The sequence below is a fragment of the Lynx canadensis genome, chromosome D1 (assembly GCF_007474595.2).
Source record: "Lynx canadensis isolate LIC74 chromosome D1, mLynCan4.pri.v2, whole genome shotgun sequence".
Classification (NCBI taxonomy): Eukaryota; Metazoa; Chordata; class Mammalia; order Carnivora; family Felidae; genus Lynx; species Lynx canadensis.
In genome coordinates, this window is record NC_044312.2 from 72,828,052 (window position 1) to 72,847,286 (window position 19,235).

Consider the following 19,235-nt stretch of genomic DNA (forward strand, 5'->3'; position numbering starts at 1 on the left):
TTATCGACAACAGCCAAATTATAGAAAGAACCCAAATGTCCATCAATTGGTGAATGGATAAAGAAGATGGAATGTTACTCAGCCATCAAAAATAATGAAATCTTGCCATTTGCAATCACGTGAATGGAGCTAGACAGTATTATGCTAAGCAAAGTAAATCAGAGAAAGACAAATGTCATATGATTTTTATTCATATGTGGAATTTAAGAAACAAAACAAGCAGGGGCGCCTGAGTGGCTCAGTCAGTTAAGCGCCAGACTTCAGCTCAGGTCATGATCTCACGGTCTGTGAGTTCGAGCCCCGGGTCGGACTCTGTGCTGACAGCTCAGAGCCTGGAGCCTGCTTCAGATTCTGTGTCTCCCTCTCTCTCTGCCCCTCCCCTGCTCCCACTCTGTCTCTCTCTCTCAAAATAAATAAACATTAAAAAATTAAAAACAGACAAACAAAACAAGCAAACATAATGGAGGAAAAAAGAGAGGAAAACCAAGAAATAAGACTCTCAACTAGAGAGAACAAACTAATAGTTACCAGACAGGAGGTGGGTGGGAGATGGGTTAAATAGCTGATGGGGATTAAGGAGGGCACTCGTTGTGATGAGCACTGGGTGTTGTATGTAAGTGTTGAATCACTAAATTCTACACCCGAAACTAATAGTACACTGTATGTTAACTAACTGAAATTTAAATAAAAACCTGAAAGAAAAAAAAGAAAGAAAATTCATGTCCAGATAGAGACTCTTCGGCCAAACTTCCTGTAGTGTGACATGCCAACTTTCCTTTCTGGGCAGCCTCATGCTTCTAGTGTCTTTGCAAAGTAAATATGAAACTACAGATAGGTATAGAATTTTCTAAGATGTCATCTCATCTTTCTGGTACTATAAAAATAATTTATTCTGAATCCTAGGTAGTTTTCCAAGTATGACATTTTAGAAGATCCTACCGCCTTCCAAAATATCAAATTTGGGAAACCAAATGCTACCTGACAATTTCTGGAAAAAAAACTGGTGGCTAATTTGTACCAGCTAGAAAAGTAAAAATCTGTCCAAAAATTTTTGAATTAAGAACTCCTCGTTTCAACAGGTTACCAGCTAATCTCAGAATTTGAATTTCAAGTGTCCACAACATTAAATCATTCCCAAACACATCTTTCAAGAATTACACTCTTCTCCTCTTGTCAACATTCCCTACATTCTCACTCATCCATTCAATTATTCAGTTAACAAATATTTATTGGATGTTAACTATCTTCCATTCATTGTAAGTGGCAAAGAACCAGAAGTTTTTTTTTTTTTTTTCCACTTTGGGAGCTATGCAATTTGTGACAGAATATCGTAATAGTGTGCTATAAAGCCAATACCAAACACTCTAAATCTGAGCTAATGACCGGATGGGTAGGGAGGGAAACATGGAGACAAAGATGCTACAGAAACAACCCTTCTACCTCTTACTCTGAACCACAGAATGAGAAATCAGAACTACTTAGTAAATTTGAAGCCTCATATTTGTGCTCTTGTTACTAGACCAATCCATGGACTTTAAAGCAAGACTTGCTGGGAAAGTTGAAGTACTGTTCTACTCGAAGAGAGGAAGTGAGCTGCTTTTTATTAGAAGGAACTAAGCAATAACATGCAGAACTGAAAAATCCAAACGTGTTTTAAAAAAATCCATATATTAGCCCTTTGAGGCTAACCACAACTATCTAATTGATGAGAAAGCTAATGGCAAAACATTTACCTTGGGTTCCATCCAGACTGTAACTGCATTGCCTTCTAGTACATCCACACCCCTGGCCCATCCCATCGACTGATGGCATATTGTGTTTCCTATCTAAAAAGCCCAGACAAGGGCTAGAATGTGACTAATTCAGCAAAAATCCACAACTACTATGGGGGTAGTAAGAAGTAAAGAGGTCAGAAAGATCCTTGGCAGGCATTTACAATCCCCAGCCAGTTCAAGCTTCTGCCTAACAGATGATGCCACAGTTTTGAGGATTTAAAAGGATTCTCTTCTCCCAGAGGTCCAAAGTCTACACTAAAAATAGAAAGAGATGGAATACCATTAGAACCAGAATGCAGTAGAGGGAAGGAAGAAGAGGGAAAGATTTTACTACAAATTTCCAGCGACTGAATTTGGAAAACAAGGAATCTATTTTATAACAAAGTTCTAATTCTCATATCCGAATCTATTTCTTATTTTTGTCTTTTTTAAATCTATTTCTTATTTTTAAAAAGCTAAATGCCTCAATTACTTTTATGAAAGAAATGTAAATAGACCCACAAAGTTCAATCCCCTAAGCCTTATGCAGATATTAGTATAGAGAAATTATCAACAATTTGAATTGTTTACAATTTTTTCATGCAAAGTGATCCCCAATTTTAACTCTCTTAGTTTTTATAATTTTAAAGGGCTTTGTCCATTATAAATTATTTCTCTTAGTTTATTGTAGAACTAGTACTCTCTCACTGGGTAAAACATTTTGAAATGTTCTCTTAACAAACAGAAATTCCTGATGCCACAGCTTTAAAAAGTATGATGAAATTATGAAAAAAAAAAGGTACGCATTTTCTGGAATACTCATCCAGTTGGTGCTTGCACATCATCCTATGCTCATGAGTGCTGAGAATCTTTCGTTTATATACTACAGTCACAGACATCTAAAAATGTATTTGTCCTCCCCTTACACCACCATATCCTGGTAAAACTATTGAAATTGATGCCCACAAGGTAGTGATCATGCCAATGAGAACATAGAGACTTTATCTCAAACACTCCTGAAATAAAGTACTTCTCTACTTTCTTCAAATCAAAATCCATAAAATAATTAATTCTAAACAAGTGATATGATGGTCATCTTTATTTTCTTCTGCTTTCTAATGCTATAAGAAGCAAAAATAGCCTAGGATCCAAATGCATTGTAAGAGGAGATTGGAGAATTTAAGATTAAGAATTATTATCTTGAGAACATGCTACTCAGGCAATGGTGGTACCATAAGGTAACTGTCAACCTAAAACAAATACCATCCAATGTTTCTACTGTCAGGGCACAATATAACAATTAGCCTTAAGAAAAGTGCATCCGGAAAAAGAGAAATGAGAAGAAGTGACAAATGTTCAGCCTGAGGCAGACTTCAATCTGGCAGGCTTCCCCACATATTCCTAATAGCATTCAATGGACCAAATATCCTTGGCTCTCTCTTACCTATTACTTTGGGATTAAAAACAAACAAACAGTGGTAGACAAAAAGCGTGTGCTGGGGGAGGGGGAAGGGACCTGGATGCCAGGCTTCAAACAGTTAAGCACAGGCACCGTCAACTAATATGGAAAGTTAAACAAATTTTTTACAAGCTGGCACTGGCTCACATAATAAGATGCATTGTCAGTCCTCACTAAGTGAAATATTTGTGTTGCCATGCAGCTAAACAAATGCCTTTTTTCACTTTCACTTAAGACAGCCTCCCACTCCTATTTCTCTAAACAGTAGAGGCAGGCCTATCAGGGTAACATGGGTAGACTGGGCAGCATGTTTCCTGCTACACCACAAAAGGAGTATTTAGAGTAACGGTCCAGATTCATGGGGGAATTATAGAAACTCCACACATTAAAACCAAAGTAACATTTCTGCTATTTTACTATCTTCACTTATCAATCAATGTAACTCGGCACAAAATGAAATAATACAGTGGCATTAAAATCACTAAACATTCAAGAATGTGGCAACATTTTTTTCACGTCATTTGCACATTACTATTCATAATGCTACAGCGATCTCCTATATAAAATATGATGAATTCACAAGTATGATTATCAAATTTATGGTGTGTGCTCACTACACCACACATTATGGTTTTGTAGTTTGTTTGCCCTGAAGTAACAAAGATTTGCATAGAGTTTAAATGAGTATGGTCTATACAAACTATAGTTAAAATATTATTACAGTTATATGCTTTTCTATATAAGCCAGTAAAAAAATCATATCTCCTTCTTCTTTAGGGCAGTATTTTATTACAATTAAATGAAAAGCTTAGCTCTGCTATTTCTCTGAAAACAAAATCAAGACCAAAAGAGATACAGTTCAAAAATAAGACCTGAAAACCATAGTAAGAAATTTAAAAAAATAAAAATTTTAAAAGCCTAATAAAAGCCTAAAGCCTAACTAACCCAAAGCCCAGCTAAATATCTTGTTTTATTTCTAAAATAAAGGGTATTATTTCTCTGAAAAGAAAAGGGAAAAAACCTTCCCAAGTACCTAACATTTATACAATAATGGCAAAAACGCTAAGTAGCTGGATTTTTCTTATCCTTAAACTGCTGTTTGAGGCAACCTGGTATTTTAAACATCATTTCCAGAGCCCCTCCCATACTTACTATCAACACCATGGTAATAGCTGATCTCCAGCTGTCTAATTTGACATAGTGCTCCCCATACCTTGTAAGTGGTTTTCCACAGAGTTCAAAATCAGAGAGTATTCCAAAGAGCTATTCTCTTTGAGTATAAGAAGCATTCTTATATAAGGGGAAAAACAGTGACAAATCTTTAAAGTTTTTCTGAGATTTCTCAAAGTGAATCAAACTCAAAAGTAATTCTTCAATTTTGTTTCCAAACATTACTTGGGAAATAACATTCTATTTTGAATAACTGAACAATTGTCACAAAGGTAATTATTCTCTTCTTACTCTGACCTTTTTAGGTTCTTGCTCCAGTGAAAAGTTAAACCATGCTTGAAATAGAACAAACAAGGCAAGACAAAAGAAGAAGGAGGAGGAGGAGGAAGAGGAGGAGAAGGAAGAGGAGGAGGAGGATTCTTCAGGGTGGATATAAACTGAGGAAAAGTTTAAAAAAAATGACTAAAATTGATGTAGTACAATTATTAAGATTTTTAGAAGAAAGGCACATTTTTTTTCCTAATCTAATTCGGGATTGCATTTGCTTTCCATGAGTATTTGAAGAAAACTCTGCAAATCCTTCCAACTTGAGACAACAGAAGCAAACTGTATTTTCCAAAGAGAAGTCTAAAATAACTGAAAATGTGTATTCCTTTCCTTTCTCATAAAATTTCAGCATTGAAGTTGACATTTAAAGATGAATACTGCCTGTGGCAAAGGGGTGTGTTCAATACAACTCTCCAAACACACGCAAGTATATCTGGGCAGAACACTGCCCTAGTGAAACACAACAGGAGAAAAGAGGTAAATAAATAGGACTGTGATTCTAAAAGTTTTCTCACAAACCAGTTTTTTTTTTCTTCAGTTTTAGGACTGCCTGTATTAAGATAACTACGTTGCGTGAAAAACTAATTTTTGTATTACATTTTTGAGCCTCCCTACAATATGAGAAAATATGTTTATTAAGAGGTAATTAGCCCTTTGGATCAATTACTGCTTAGAATACTGCATTGTTTGGCTTATCCCATACCTACATCAGGGTTATTTATCAAAGGTGTCCATAAGTGGGAAACACAAAACAGACCAAGGACAGTGTGTCTTTCAAGCTCAGAAGCACTTAGCAGATCCCTGGGCCTCCAATGTCTAACAGATTTAACCAAGACTTTTCACACAATCAGGTAAAGAGGGTCAGGCTAGTCAGCAGATGTCCTATTCAGATAACAAAGAGAATATTTTAGTGACAATGTGAGAAAAAAGAAAAAAAAAACAGCCAAATGGATACAAACCCACTGAACCATGTCTCTTTTTTTGCTCTGCAGAATTCAACCTCAACTCTAACAAGAACATTATCTATATTCTTAAGCAAATATGAACAAATATGAAGACAAATGCACATATTTAGCTACAAGTACATGAAAATAAAACACTTAGAGGAAATCAGCATATCATTGTTAAGCAAGATAACATATCTGAACTCTTTCTAAAGATTTAAGACAAACACAATGACTATATGTTGATATTCTAGTCTCATAGAAGGGAAGAGAGGAGATGGAAGGATTTTTGCAGTATTGTTGGACCATTTATCTGATTTCACTTCTAACTTAACAGTATCTAGCAAGTCCAATTTCATTGCATAAGATACATAGGATGTGTAAACAAAGGATAGTTATTAATATTCTAGGCTGTTCTATTTCATATCCCTGAAGAGGTAAGAGTATTGTTATGTTAACAAAGCTATTAGTAAAGTTACTTCAGTTCCTATAGGTGATCCTTTGTAATGCCAATTTCCTCAACGAAATGTATTCAGAAAACCATAATGATAACGAAGAGAACACCAATAATACTAAAGAAATCAAACTGGAGAGTAGTCTTGACCTAGAATCAGAGAGGAAATGACTGTTCTTGTTCTCTTCAGAGGTCAAAAGAATAGTTTTCAGTTATCCTAAGCCACATTTCAACTGAAAAAAAAGAAGCTGTGAATGAAGAAACTTTACAAAGGCACTGTTAAGTACTGGAGTGGAAGCACTGTAGGAATTAGTCAGGGTCAGTTTAGATATTACTTTCCAACCATCTGCATCAAATATGCTTCATTAAAACAGAACCATATGGAAAATAAGCTAGCAATTAGCACAGTTTCTGCATGTGCCTTTAGAACAGTAGATTTCAAACTTTTAGTAAAACTGACTAAACTACGTCCATGTTGCTGCTCTGGAGGACTTGGCAGCAGTCCCTAGACTTTCCTCGTCTCCACACCAGGTCATTTCAAGATATTGCTGGGTTATAGAAATAGGCACATATAAAAAACATCAAGCACTTTGTTACTTTCCTTGCGGTTGGTGTCAGCCATTAAAACAAACCCAAGTACACTGAAATAGTGTCTCAAATAACAACTAATACTACATGCTACAAAAAACACATCCACTTTTAACTTATATAGGTCATATCAATGAGCTTTACATTTGATAGTCCATGTCTCTTAACAATGGACATAAGATGTTATAACTAGCTTTTATTAGTATGCGAACTATTTTAAACCTCAGGAACTCTAGTATAATGATCTCCACAAAGAATAGACATAAATGGTTTCATTATTGCTGCTATCAACAAATATCAAATTATAGATAGGACATCATGTCAGGTACTAGTGAAACAAAGAATAAGACAGTCCTGGTTCCTATCAAAGGGATCTAACCAAAGTCTGGGGTAGGGGCTCCAAAGTCCATGAACCACTGAGATCGTGTGCAAAATCCTGGGCATATGTATATCTCCTAGAAAGACTTCTAATAGTTTTCAAAGGGTTCTCAAGAGTCCATGACTTGAACACAAGTTAAGAACTCCTGCGTCTCCACGGCATTCCTTCACATACTGGCCTGTACTCATTTCACACATAGCTTATCAGAAATGGTCAAACATATTCGGTCATGACTTAGGGTAAAAAAAAAAAAAAGACATAGTTCGGTTGTCAGTGGCTTTATAGTCTAGCTAGAGAGATTAAATATATATGAAGTCATTAAAGGCCTGGATAAGAATAATGGGAATTTTTTAAAAAGAAGAGTGAATTGTCATTCCCTTCACCTCTATCCAGGAAAGCTGTGGACAATTCTACAGTTTATTTACTGCACAAGGGTGCACAGAGGAAGGAGCAAATAGGCTACAAATGTAGCCAGCAGTCTGCTCTCTAAGCCATGTGCCCTGGCATAACGCATCTAAAGGAAAAGGCACCTAGGAAGAAAGGTTTCGCCAACTCAGTAAGCCATGCTACATCTCCCCAGAAAAGGCTCTTTTTTCTCATTTATACTTTCACACATAGCTCATACCATCTTCTGCCGCTACCACTCTAGTCCAAGTCATCATCATCTCTCATCTAGACACTTTTGTATTCACCTCCTAACTAGTGTCCTTACTTCGACACCTGCTTTTCTAGTCTATTCTCACAGCAGTGTGATTCTTTTAAAACTGGAAATTACATCATGCTCTTCTCCTAAACTCTCCAGTGGTTTCCCATTTCATTTAGATAAAAGAGTCTAGAGGGCACCACTTCATCTGGCCACCAAAAGTCTAACAGCATCTTTAACTTCTCTTCTATTCACTCACTTGGATCTAATCACACCACTGGTAGCAACTTTTCTTTGAACATTCAAGTGTCTCCCACTTCAAGGCCTTTCTGTACCTTTTCCCCTCTGTCTAAAAGTTCTTCCCCCCAAAATTTGCATGACTTACTCTCTCATTTCATTGGGGTTCCTGATCAAATGTTTCCATATCAGAAAAGACTTCTCTGACAACCCTATATAAAGTAGTACCTCTATCACTCTCAATATTTAAAGAGCAAATGAATGAAAGCAAACAGCTAGAATATAAGATCCTTGAGATCAGTTATTTTTGTCTGTTTTGTTTCACTTATGTATTCCACTACCTAGGATAGTATTTTATATATAATAAATACAGAATCAACATTTGATGAACAAACGAATAACTATGGTAGTGATACAAAAAGAAGTCAATGCATTTATAAAGTTTCAAGTCTGGGTGACTGAGTGCTGGTATCATTGTCAAAAATTCAAAAGTCTAAAACAGAAATTGATTTAGGGAAAGGGGATGGTAAACTTGATGAATCTGAAGTGACAAAAGATGTTCAGATAGACACATAGACTTAAATAGGCAGAACTGGCACCTTGGTGGCTCAGTCAGTTGGGTGTCTGACTCTTGATTTCTGCTCAGGTTATGATCCCAGGGTTGTGGGATTGACAGAGCTGGTTAAGATTCCCCCCGCCCCTCTCCTGCTGCCCCTCTCCCCTGCTTGTGTGCTCTTTCTCTAAAATAAAATAAAATAAAATAAAATAAAATAAAATAAAATAAAATAAAATAAATAATAGGCAGAACTAAGGCTCAGGATAAAGCTGAAAAGTAGATATGAGGTCTATCCATGTAGAGGTCTTAGAACAGATGAGACTTCTAAAAGAGCATAGAGTAAAAACAGTGGAAACAGATGAAATTTGGAGATGAATATGTTTGTGGTTTGTGAGAGAGAAAAGTAGATTCATCCAAAAAGGCTAAAGAGAATACATTTATTTACTAAAAACCTGTAAAATATGTACTACATACTAAATACTTTGCTGAGTGCTTTTTTTGCCAAAAATATCAACTGTTAACGGAAAGTAGGAAGATTAAGAGCTGAGGAAAAGGCATTAAACATGAAATTAGTCAATCCCCAGTAATCTTGAAGGCAATAGACTCACAAGAGTTATCCAGAATCAAATGGAAGCCAGATTCTAGTAGGTTGAAGACCAAGGAGATACAGAAGGCAAATAAAGACTATTGTTTCAAAGGTTTGACTATAAAAGGAAGAAGGAAATAAGGATATTTCAAAGGTACGCGATGTTGAGGAAAACCACTTTAAGAAGAGACCTGAACTATTTGTGCACATAGATTATAATAATAACACTTTGCATTTGAATAGTGTTCTCTAGCTTATAAGGTGCTATCACATACCTTACTTACTGTGACTGATTCCCTATAAACCCGCAAGGCTTTTAGCAAGAAAATTGGTATTTATCAAGAAATTGAGAGTCCAAGAAGTCAAATTACTTGCTCAAGTTTCCAAAGCCAGAAAGTGGCAAAACAGGAATTAGAACCTGAATCTCTAACTCCATAAAAAAAAATTTAAAAATAAAAAAATACGTGTTGCCAGACAAAATGGGGATAATTAACAGAGCAAAGTTCTCACTGAGGTGGGAGGGGATGGAAGTAAAAAGCACAAATGGATATGTCACCTTATGAAGAGACAGAACAATTCTTCCTCTGTGACAAAAAGGAAAAGATAAACAGCTTAAAATGGTCAAAGAATATGAGACAGTGCAAGGTGAAGAAAAAGAAAGATGAAGGCCTAAAGTTTGCCCTAAACTAGAATAGATAAGAAGAGAGGAGGAAAAGAAGGCCCTGTTTCTAAAACTGGGTGGCTATCCATGATAACTTTCACTAGAACCTTAGCCTGGAAATTTTCTTGCTTTGCTATCCCACAGTTTCAGGAGCAAGATACACAAAAAAAATGAGATACACAAAGCTCTCTTTTAGAGAGAAATACCTATGGATAGACAGGTGTGAAGTTACATACCAGAGCTACCAACTCAGAACCAAAAAGTCAACTGATACAGTGTGTCCCATAGTCATCTTGCACTGGGGACAAATTATCTGAGAGTACCTGAAAAGAAAAATGTTTGAGGAAGAGGAACTGGTGAGTGCAAGAATTAAAGGGAACCACAGAGAGAAATTATGTGGAGCACTTTGGCTGTGTTCTGCTTCCTAAAGATAAACTGGCTAAGTCAAAGCAATGTGTACCTGTGGGATAGCAAAGCAAAAAAATTTCCAGGCCCATGTTCTAGTGAAAGCTATTGTAGATAGCCACCCAGCTTTAGAATCAGAGCCTTTCTTTTCCTTCTCTCTTCTCACCTATTCTAGTTTACAGCAAATTTTTTTTTGAAACATTTAGTCTACTCTTTCTGAGCTCTATTTCCCCCTCAGTAATGTTTTCATCTCTTTTGGATTGCACTGGCCTAAGGTTTTGGTCCCTTATCAAAACCTCTAAGAAACAATCTGGTAACTCGAATTTGCATCTGAATATACAGGATGTGGTTAAGGACATGGACTTTGGAGTTAGATATACCTTGATTCTAACTCATTCTCTCATTCATTTATTCAGCAAGTATTTACTGAGCATCTATCAAGTGCTTGGCACTGTTCTAGTTGCTAAAGATACAGCTTCAACAAAATAAAGTTTCTGCCCTCATTGAAATTAATACTATCGTGAGTATCGTGGTAGGGATGGGAAGAGGGACTACAATAAATAAACAAGCCCTGCCATTTCTTACTAATCTGATCTTGGGCAAGTCACTTCACTTTTCTAAGCTTCAGTGTCCTCAACTCTAAAATGGAAACAATAAGAACTACCTAAGACTATTTTGAAAAATAGGTTAAATAATCAGCACTTAAATGTTAGCTCTCTGAGCTCTGGCCTCATCAGCAATCTTCCAGTTACTGGAACACAACATGCACCCTCCTACCACAGAACCTTTGTATCCACTCTTTCTTTTGTCTAAAATATTTTACTCCCCTCCCCGACCCTAGCCCTTTTATTTTACCATTGTCTATTATCCTTTCACATCTCAGATCTTAGGGAAGACTTACCTAATTAGGTCAATTTCATTATATTTGTTCAGAATGACATACAATTACTGTTTATTTAGTTGTTCATTCACTCACTTGTTCATTTATTCATCCAAGACCCATCACCTTTTCCCAGATTACTGCAAAAACCTCTTTCCTAAGTAGTCTCCTTGATATAATCTACTAACTCAGCAGCCAGAGTTAAACTGGAAGTCAGATTGTGATACTTTTCAGCTGAGAGCCCTTCAATGGTTTCCCGCTTCCTCAAGGTAAAAGCCAAAGCCCTTGCAGTAGCTTAAATCCAGCAACTCCTCTTCATTCACACCATAGAGCTACACTGGCCTCCTTACTACTATTCCTCAAACTCATCAAGTTCACTCCTATATATCTAGATACTAGTTCCCTCTTCCTAGAATGCTCTTCCCCCAATATCTGCATGATTTGCTCCTTCACTTCTTTCTGAACACAGCTCAAATATCAACTTATCCATCAGGACTTAATGTATTTTATACAATAAAATAACCAACTCCCCACCTCAGCCCTCCCTACCTCCTTTCTCCTGCTTGATGTTTCTTCACAGCACTTATCACCTTCTGACATACTATATTTTACTTGCTTATTTGTTATTTTTGAGTATCTTCCCCCTACCACTAGAATATAAACTTAATGAGAGCAGGGATTTTGTTTTATTCACTGTTGTATTGCCATTGTCTCAAACAATACTTGGCACACTATATCTAAGATGATAATTTCCATTAAAAAATGAGCCAGACTTATTTCCAAAATAAACAATTTATACAGCTGGAAAAAATTTAAAATAAAAGTTCAAGTTATTTCATAATAACTAGGCAAAACCCCAATGTCCTTTGGGTATTTCAGTCCACACCAAAGAAGATACAGGGTTAAGAAATGCAAATATTCAAATTTATAAACTAGAAGAAAAAATGAGGAAGAGAAAAATGGAACAGGAAATTATAAGAAAGAAAAAAGGATGCACACATTTAACAACTAAAAAGCATATTAAAGTTGTCACTGATAGCTTAAATTTTTTAAATTTCTAGTGTCGCACTATGATTCAGATTCATGTGAAGTATTCATCATAGATAAGTTTCCCAGTTGCTTATAGTCTACTGAGTTATATAAGACATTACAATCATTTTTACATTTTATCTATTGAAAGTACTAACAGTTCCATCCAGTTAGACATTATCAAACATTTCCTACATTCTAATAACCATGAAGTTCTCTATAGAAAATAAGGTGTGGGATCAGAAAGAGAAGAAAAAATAAAACCGTATTATATTCAGAAACAAGGAAATAGAGCTGTTTAGGGGTTTTCCCCAAAAGTTCCCTTAGCAAACCAATTACAAAAAAATCTTAATAATTACACTTTCTCTGTGTTCAACTGGCATTCATTTCATACAAGTTTCATGTCACTTCTTTCACTTTCCATCTCTCCACCCCTCCCAAGTCACAAATATAGTTAACCTCAGTTGATTGATAGAGGTGAATAACTATATTTAATTAGCACTACTTCATTTATGACAAATATCTGTACCTCACTCAGTGACTTAGGAACAATGATAAGACATCAGCACCTTTTAAAAAGCTCTTTAAGAGAGTTCAGAACTCATTATTAATTCAAAAGCATAAGTTGATGGACATTTAGGCTCTTTCCATAATTTGGCTATTGTTGAGAGTGCTGCTATAAACATTGGGGTACAAGTGCCTCTATGTATCAGTACTCCTGTATCCCTTGGGTAAATTCCTAGCAGTGCTATTTCTGGGTCATAGGGTAGGTCTACTTTCAATTTTTTGAGGAACCTCCACACTGTTTTCCAGAGTGGCTACACCAATTTGCATTCCCACCAACAGTGCAAGAGGGTTCCCGTTTCTCCACATCCTCTCCAGCATCTATAGTCTCCTGATTTGTTCATTTTGGCCACTCTGACTGGAGTGAGGTGATATCTGAGTGTGGTTTTGATTTGTATTTCCCTGATGAGGAGCGAGTGGAAGAGAGCCAAAGCATAAGAGACCCTTAAAAACTGAGAACAAACTGAGGGTTGATGGGGGGTGGAAGGGAGGGGAGGGTGGGTGATGGGTATTGAGGAGGGCACCTTTTGGAATGAGCACTGGGTGTGGTATGGATACCAATTTGACAATAAACTTCATATATTGAAAAAAATTGAAAGAGAATAAAAAACAAAAACAAAAACAAAAGCATATACCAAGTTAATTATAGTCAAAAGTAGATTTGTGAATTCTTCTCTCTTTAAGCCAAAGGATTCAAAAGCAATTTATAAATGAAACTGAAAGAATGTACGAATTGGCTGTTTACATTTTGTTACTCTGGAAGTTTTAAATTTAAAACAAATAAATTTTAAAGGTCAGTTTTCAATATCAGAGTTATTTTAGATGCACTCAGTGATACAAGTTGCCTTAATCAGAAATCCAATTTTACATTTGTCTTGTTAAATTCTTAGCTTTTTACCAAATTATTTTTCTAGGACGATGGTTCCCAAATCTATAGAGTTTGTTTAAATGAAGATTCCCGGGCTTCAAGATATTCTATTCAACAGGTTGGGGTGGAGGCATCAAGAATCTGCATTTTTAACAAACACTCAAATCCAGTTAGTTATACAGTTAGTTAATCCAGTTAGGGGTGCTCAAATTATACTTAAAGAAATGCTGATCTATAAAGCCATGGTGGTAGCTATTTTCTACTGATTCTTAACCAATTAGTCTTCTCCCATGGATTCTGGAGCCCAGTATATTTCATTTTGCACCCAGGATTTAAATACTAAAACTGCTTATTCAGTATGTATTCTGTGAGAGTCTGCTCTACAGCCAGCAATCCTCTAATGCTACAATATAATAGTATAATAACATAAATCTTATAAGACTATCTAGTTTTTACTCTAAGATTCAAAAATGACATGTCAAGCCTTTAAAAAGAAAATTATTTCCTCACTGTGGAAAACTTGAGCCAGATTGAATTGCCAAATCTAGACTAATCAAAACTTTCAGACCATCAGCATTAGTTTCCCTTAAAATAACTAACAGAAGTGATATTTTTGCTCTTTTCCACCCTAATAATATTAACAGTAGGTAATAATAGTTCTTTTCATTAACAAAAAAGCATCCACTCTTCTTTTTTTCCATTCTCTTTGCCCTATTGAAGAAAAAAGGCCCTTGAAAACATTTTTAAAAGGAGTAAACACTGATTATATGTACTGAAATATAAGTTATAACATGGAACAACAATATAATTATGAATATATAATATGCAAGACATTGCGCAAGAAGGTTTTGGTAGAGGGATGAACTCTGGAACTTATAGTCAATTAAAAAATTTTATTGGGTCAGCCCGATTTGGAACATGACCTATAAAACTAATATCAACTTTCATTTATCAGCCAGTGGGTCATCCACTGGCTACCACTAGCTATATTTTGGGTCTTTGATATATCAGTCTTACAAATAATATCTATTTAGTTTAACTACTTTATACTTGCTTTGGTTTTGGTTTTGGTTTTGGTTTTTTAATTTTTGGTTTCCTTCTATGTGCTATTTACCTCATCTCCTAACCTTAGGAGACTTGAGGAAGGTCATTTTGCTTAACCAAGTTAGTAAATTCATGTTGCCTATTCCCTGTTTGGAGTGAGCACCAAATAATTGAGCACTAGAAGCAGGATGAGGAATGTTGAACTTGTGTAACTGTAATAGAATATTATATGAAAAGGGTAAAGTATAGTTTTTAAGCTACTAAATGTCCCTTTGCAGAATACCATTTAATATGCTTCAATGTTCAATAGCAAACTAAAAGTGATCTAGATTTAAAATTTAACTAAAATTCTAGATCCCAGTACATTTCAATTTATATCCATGCTTTAAATATTGAAATCACTTATTCAATATGTATCTTGAGAGCCTCCTATACAGCTGGCAATCCTCTAATATTATAACGTTTATAAGACTATCTGCTTCAGGATTCAAAAATGACATGTAGCTCCCAATCATGTACAGATTGGTCCAAACTCCTGAATATTACACAAAGTCCTTCAAATTTTCATCCTATCTCTTTTTCCTGTCTTGGGGCCCACCACCTCCTCAAAAAAAGTATTAATGGTTTAATAATTTATTTGATGCTTTCCATTTTCCAGGGACTATTGCCAGGCAATGTGTATAGTAACATTATAAATAAATATTATTCGATATATTTTTAAGGAGAAAAACTGTGGATCAGCATTTTACCCATGATCACAAAAGCAGTATAAGATGAAGTCAGGATTCAAATTCTGGTCTGAGCACGCTCCAAAGTACATGCTGTTAATCATTAAGATTAAGTACATCCCCTTCATACTCCTTTCATTCCATCCACAAAAAATTACATCATAAGTCTCCACATATGTCATGAACTTCCATGCCTCTATGCTTTTGCCCATGGTTTTTGTGCTTCTGGGTGTGTCCTTTTTAAATCCTTCCTCCATACTTCATGATGATTCAACATTCAAAAATAGTTATTAAAATACTTATTCTGTGCCTGGCATTGTTCTAGGCACAAGAGATAGAATAATAGAGCAAAGGAGCAAGAGCCATTGTGGGGCTTACTTTTTTTGAACTCCTATTCCCCTATCAATACTGGACTTAAAGTCATTGCTTTATTCAAAATTTTCCTTACATATCTTCTTTTAAATTAATTTCTTCTTCTGTTAGCTTACAGCACTTTATAAAAACCTTCATCATTGGATAGTATACTGTACTATAATTATGTACCTATCTTATCTCCCCCTCTAACCCATAAGCTCTTTGACATAAAGAAACCTGTCTTGTTTAGATTTGTATCCTCAGCCTTTAGCAGAATACTTGGTTCATAAGCAAATGCTCAAGAAATGTTTTGTGAGTGAGCAAATAGAAAACTTGAGATGCCATCTCTATGGTCTGTATAAGTTAAACATTTTAATCACTTGAGAGAAAATACTATAATTTAATTTATAAAATCATTCACAGAAAAAATGGTAATCACAAATATTTAAAGATATATTTATATATTGGATTTTTTAGCATTCAGGTTTATATTACATGTTATATTACATGTTAAACAATAACAATCTAATTTCAAATAAGCTGCCATAAGTATATAATTACTATACAGCCTCACTGTTCAATATGTAAGATAGATAATAGTATTCATCACAGTTAACTTAGTTGTTATTAATTGATGACTCATCTGCACAGCTGATGTAGTTGCAAGATTATTTCTTCAGTGTTCTATTGCAATAGGAAACAAAATAAGTATTGATTAAAAATAAAAACATGGATGGAACTAGAGTGTATTATGCTAAGCAAAGTAAGTCAAGCAGAGAAAGACAAATATATAATTGCACTCATATATGGAATTTAAGAAACACAACAGATGAATAAATATAGGGGAAGGGAAAATAAGATAAAAACAGGGAGAGAGGCAAACCATAAGAGACTCTTAAATACAGAGAACAAACTAGGGGGTGCTGGAGAGGAGGTGGGGGGGTGGGCTAAATGGGGGATGGGCATTAAGAAGGGCACTTGTTGGGATGAGGACTGGGTGTTATATGTAAGTAATGAATCACTGATTTCTACTCCTGACACCAATACTACACTGTATATTGGGGTACCTGGGTGGCTCAGTTGGTTGAGCGTCTGACTTCGGCTCAGGTCGTGATCTCACAGCTAGTGAGTTCGAGCCCGCATCGGGCTCTGTGCTGACAGCTCGGAGCCTGGAGCCCGCTTCGGATTCTGTGTCTCCCTCTCTCTCTGCCCCAACCCACTCGCATTCTGTCTCTGTCTCTCTCAAAAATAAACATTAACAAAAAAAATTTTTTTAAATACTACACTGTATATTAATTAAGTTGAATTTAAATAAATAAACTTAACAATTTTTAGCAGAATAAAAAAGACATGAATAGTAATAATTGTGCAGAATACAAATTATTTGCATATGTATATTGATTTTTGTTAAAAATCACATGACTTTAAATGTAATCAAATCTAATTTCTTCTTGGGGCGCCTGGGTGGCGCAGTCGGTTAAGCGTCCGACTTCAGCCAGGTCACGATCTCGCGGTCTGTGAGTTCGAGCCCCACGTCAGGCTCTGGGCTGATGGCTCGGAGCCTGGAGCCTGTTTCCGACTCTGTGTCTCCCTCTCTCTCTGCCCCTCCCCCGTTCATGCTCTGTCTCTCTCTGTCCCAAAAATAAATAAACGTTGAAAAAAAAAATTAAAAAAAAAAAATCTAATTTCTTCTGAAGAGGGTTATGGTTTCATGAACTGAGAAGTTAACCTTAGAATATACTTTATACTTATTTTTAATTGCTTGCTTTTATATATTTTGCAAATTCCAAATTATCTTTAAATTGCCTTTGTATAATGATGTACTTATATACATAAAACACCAACTTATAGGCTAACAGCCAAAGCATGAAATATGTATGCAAGTTTCCCCTTAAGAATATGAACTATGTAATAATACAGTTTACTTGTAGGAACATAGAATTTTAGATCTAGAAGGGCCCAAATAGAACAACTTTTTCAACACTTTCATTTTAAAGATGAAGAAATGTGGTGTTGAAAGGTGAGCTAATTAACATTTTGATTAGCTTTTTAAGTTTTCAGTGAGTCCCTCTCCCCAGAAAAACAGTCGTTCAAAACATTTGTAATTGTTCTTCTCTCCCCCCATCTCAATAATACAGCTCAGTTGACAGACTACTTCAAGATCTGTTGATCATTCAGCTTATTACTAAACTAAACAAGTCAAAGATACACAATAAGAAAGAGAACCATAAAATATTTAAAATAACTAGGAAAACAGGAGTTTAATAAGCAACTTTGAGGTCTTCAAAATAACCACCAAGCATATCAAATTAGAATATGCTATTCTCTTACTTTTTTCTTTTTTTTTTAAATTTTACCATTCTTCAGTTTTAAGGCTTCAATTAGCCAATCATTCACACTTATTTTACTGTACACTTAATATATGCAAGACACTTAGCTAGACATCACAGATGACCAAAATTATCTAAGACATGACCCTGGTCCTTAAATTACTTGCAGTAGCTGACCCTAATCCACCTTTCCAAGTCTTGTCACCATTCATATTCTGTTGTTAGCTTCTAGTCAGATTATAATCTCCTGGAGGGCAGGGACAATTTATACTTCTCTGTAAACCCAGAAATGCTCCCCATCTTTTACATTCCAATGCACACAGAAAAATTGCTAAGATTTGTATGTCATGCTGGAGGAAACTCTCAAGGATGCTAGTGGCTAGAAGTGCTTGTTCTGACCAGCCATCCTGAACTCTACTTGGCACCATTAAAGCTGGAAGGATCCATATCTTGGAACATTTATAATCCAAAGAACAAACTTTGCACAGCACACCAGCTGTGTCCCATAGTCCCTATCATCGTTCTAGACCACAGTAGGTACTCAACAAATATTTCTTGAGTTAAGATAATAGTACATGGAATGCACTGCTGACATTAGAAGATGAAGTGAGCAAAGTAAGCGCCAGACCTCAACTTGAAATAGCGTTACAAATTTTAGATTCATATACTAAAAATTCCAAGTTACCCACATCCTATTTGCAGAATTAATGAACAAATAACACTCCAGTTGGGAGGAGATGCTTAAAAAGTAGCTCAGAGCTGTATTGAGTTTAAAGACAAAGTAATCCATAAACATCTATAGTTATGGATTGGCTTGCTTCCCCCCACCCCCTGCAAAAAAAGATATGTTGAAGTCCTAACATCCAGTACCTCAGAATGCAACTTTATTTGAACATAATTGCAGATAAAATCAGCCAAATGAAGATGAGGCCATATTGGAATACAGGGCTCTTAATCTAATCTGACTACAGTTGTTATAAGTAGACAGCCATGTGAAGACACAGAGACACAGGGAGAACATCACGGAACGTCAAAAGGCAGAGAATGGAGTTACACAGCTGCAAACCAAGAAATGCCAACCACTGCCATCAAGCTTCCAAAAGCTAGGAAGAAAGAAGGAAAATTTCATAGGGAAAGTAGCCACTACCAACACCTTGATTTTGGACTTCTATCCTCCAGAACTGCAAGAGAATAATTTCCTGTTGATTTAAGCCATTTCACTTGTGGTACTGTGTTACAGCAGCCCTAGGAAAGAATAATCTATCAAAAATGTCT

At 35.7% G+C, this 19,235-nt stretch overlaps 1 protein-coding gene across 7 annotated transcripts in view; it reads right to left on the bottom strand.

Moving 5' to 3' along the window:
* Nucleotides 1-19,235, bottom strand: part of SOX6 (SRY-box transcription factor 6) — a 620,069-nt gene that overhangs the window by 441,602 nt on the left and 159,232 nt on the right. The gene's annotated exons all lie outside the window — the stretch shown is intronic.